General features: G+C 47.6%; 1 protein-coding gene and 1 pseudogene across 1 annotated transcript in view; one reads left to right on the top strand and one right to left on the bottom strand.

The window, feature by feature from the left end:
• LATS1 (large tumor suppressor kinase 1) overlaps positions 1-3,376 on the bottom strand; it is a 54,201-nt gene extending 50,825 nt beyond the window's left edge. The window contains exon 1 of the mRNA XM_003790255.2: positions 2,980-3,376. The gene's annotated coding sequence lies outside the window, so the exon portion shown is untranslated. The remainder of the gene's footprint in view (positions 1-2,979) is intronic.
• LOC105887028 lies at positions 2,809-3,484 on the top strand (annotated as a pseudogene).

Raw genomic sequence — 3,484 nt, 5'->3', positions numbered from 1 at the left:
TTAAGCCCAAGAGTTTGAGGTTGCTGTGAGCTGTGACAGCATAGCACCCTACTGAGGGCAACAAAGTGAGACTCTGTCTCAAAAAAAAAAAAAAAATACAAATGTCAGTATTTGTCAGTATCCAAACTAATACTGTTGATTAGTTTCTCCAAATTAGGAAAAAAAGAGATACAATTACATAATAAGATTTCAAACTGCTAACCTAGGTTGAATTAAGTTTATCAAAAAAGAGGCCTAGATGTACCTGGTGGTATATGTCTATAGTCCCAGCTACTGGGCAGGCTGAGGTGGAAAGATCACCTGAGCCCAGGTGTTCCAGAACAGCCTGAGCAAGATAATAAGAACCTGCCTCTCTCTTTTTTGTTTTTTTTTTTTTGAGACAGAGTCTCAGTAGAGTGCCATAGCATCACAGCTCACAGCAACCTCAAACTCTTGGGCTTAAGCAATTCTCTTGCCTCAGCCTCCCGAGTAGCTGGGAATACAGGCGCCTGCCACAACACCCAGCTATTTTTTTTTTTTTTTTTTTTGCAGTTTTTGGCCAGGGCTGGGTTTGAACCTGCCACCTCCAGCATATGGGGCCGGTGCCCTACTCCTTTGAGCCACAGGCGCTGCCCAACACCCAGCTATTTTTTTGTTGCAGATGTCATTGTTGTTTAGCTGGGCTGGGCTGGGTTCAAACCCACCAGCCTGGGCGTATATAGCGCTGTAAGCAATGTGCTACAGGTGCCAAGCCAAGACTCTGTCTCGTAAAAAAGAAAAAAAAAAGGCCAGGCACTGTGGCTCATGCCTGTAATCCCAGCACTCTGGGAGGCTGAGGCTGGGAGACTGAGGTGAGCAGATCGCCTGAGCTCATGAGTTTGAGACCAGCCTGAGCAAGGGCAAGATCCCATCTCTAAAATTAGCCAGGCATTGTGGTGAGTGCCTAAAGTCCCAGCTACTCAGGAGACTGAGCAAAGAGGATCACTTGAGCCCAAGAGCTTGAAGTTGCTGTGAACAACCCAAGGCACTCTAGTTAGGGTGACAAAGTAAGACTCTGTCTCAAAACAAACAAACAAACAAAAAACCGCAGGTGTCCTGCTTTTACTAATCAGTTATGAGAACAGCAACATTAATATGTACTATTTCTTCTTAGCAGTATAGTCTTAGTTGTTTAGACAGCAATATTCAAGAATCTCTGCATACTGACACTTTCTTCTCTTCACTTAAGAATTAATGAACAAAAGTGAAAACAATCACTGTTTTTTTATTTTCATACTGAAAAAATTATTGCCATCTGTACTTAATTTTGTGGTACATAAAAATTCCCTAATACAGCCGAGTGTGGCTCACACCTATAATCCTAGCACTCTGAGAGGCTGAGTTGGGAGGATTCCTTCAGGTCAGGAATTCCAAAACCATCCTGAGCAAGAGAGAGATCCCATCTCTACCAAAAATAGAAAAAATCAGCCCGCTATGGTGGGGTGCACCTGTAATCCTAACTACTCTAGCTACTCAGGGAGCTGAAGGAGGCTCACTTGAGCTCAAGTTTGAATGTACAATGAGCTATGATGATGCCAATGTACTCAAAGAGGAATGACAGAGAAAAAAAAATCCCCTAATACAAATAAATTTCTAAAATTATAACTAAGTAACCAGACATATGTTCCAAGACATATTTACACAGAATAAAAAGGATCAGCAACAAAATAAAAATATACAATGAAAGCCAGATATCACACATAAAAAATGTAGCGTATTTTTTTTTATTTGCTTTTGGACAGCAGCAAGGCATATTCAACTAATATTCAGGTGTAGAAAGAATGTGTCTTTTCCCGCATGGGCTATGTCTAGTTTCCTACAGTGGCAGTGGATCAGGGGAACACAATGCTACTACTTTTACTGTCCAGCCAAATTCCTCCACTGCCTTCAGGAATCAACTAGCCCATTTTACCTGTCTGTCAACTTATTTAAAGGAAAGAAATAACTTTAGTTAAAACAGTCACAAATGTAAGCATCTTAGCAGAGAACATGCACTCCAATCATAATGTCTTACCTTTTCTTCCTCATGGAGGAAAACTGGTAAAAAAAAATTTTAACCTTTAATAAATAATCCATAAAGGTCTGACAAGCTTCATGATCACAATATTCAAATTCATTTCCCAAACTGGAGTGATACAATATTGAGTGCATGAGATTACATTTACTGTTCACTAGACTTGTGAATAACTTCTAGACAATAAAACATGTTTTAAAAGCCATGTTAACATATGAGTTGACAAACATTAGATTTTGTTTCCTTAGAAAATGACTTTCCAGAAGTCAGATAGAATGGGGATAAACCAAGTCATTTGAGAGTCATTTTTAAAGCTACAAATTGTTTCAGGCTATAATAAACAATGTCCTCTTAATTGTATTTTCTTCATTTTCTGTATTTATATGCACACTCCTACTCCATAAAGACCCCTCCATCCTTCCCAGCACTTCCAACTATAACCACTAACCTAACATTACAGTAGCCTAGAAACAGACATTCCCAGGATTTCTTCAAAGTAGACCCAGGATCCGAAACCTCTAGAGCCAAACAACTGTAGCTCTTTCACTGCAGTTTTCCTTCGGAACCACCTTTCGAGTTTCTTCCTTCCTAAACATCGCTGACTCGAGAAAGTGTTGCGGGTAGGATGGGAGCGAAACAGTTGGAGCAAGGCCGCCAGCAAGGGAGGCTCTTCCTAGCCTAACCTGCACCCCGCAGGCCGAAAAGCCTGGGGCTCTTCCTGCAGCACCCTGCACGGCCAACCCTCGCTTCCCCAGGGCAGGGCTCAGCTCAGGTCAATGCAACCAGCCAAGTCGGGCCCGGACCGGGCCGGCTCTGCCCGCCAGTCCGCTGCAGCCCCTGGACCCCCGCCAGCGGGGATGGGCGTGGGCCCCGGCGGCCACCGCCCCGCCAACTCGGGCTCCGGAGGAGAGAATGAGCCCCACCCGCCACGCCAGCCACGGACCTACCTGCAGAAGAGAGGAGGGCTCCTGGACAGCGGTCACAGGCCCGAGGGCGGGCACCGAGGCGGCCGGAACCCGTCTCAAGGTCCCCAAATATCCCCGGTGCGGCAGGGTGCGGGGAGATGCCGGCGAGCTGCCGCAGGCCAGCGCGGCCAGTCGCGGGGGTCGCGAGGACCTGGCTCTCCCCTCAGCACCAGGCCACTGCTACCGCCGCCATTTTGCCTTCCACTCCGAGTCGCCGCCGCACTCCGCGGCAGGTTTCCCGGATGTGGGCATTTCCCGGCGTCGCTTGCGCGGGGGCCGAGGGCTGGGGGCTTCTGCCCGCCTGGCCGCCGGGAGCTGGTGCTGCTGTGACCTCCGGCCCCGCCGCTCTCCCGCCGCCCTGAGCGTTCTCGAGCGTGGCCCCGCTGCGCTCCCGCTGGCCGCTGCCCAGATGACTCGCCCGCGTTCGGGGAATACGGCTCTCTCCGCCCAGGCCCGCTCGGTCTACCCGGTCTCCCTTTTCCATTGA

Source organism: Otolemur garnettii, unplaced genomic scaffold (genome assembly GCF_000181295.1).
Source record: "Otolemur garnettii isolate 467f Iridium unplaced genomic scaffold, OtoGar3 scaffold00042, whole genome shotgun sequence".
In the NCBI taxonomy this organism is placed as follows: domain Eukaryota; kingdom Metazoa; phylum Chordata; class Mammalia; order Primates; family Galagidae; genus Otolemur; species Otolemur garnettii.
The sequence above is the reverse complement of the archived record's forward strand: the minus strand, read 5'-3'. Positions and strand labels throughout refer to the sequence as shown.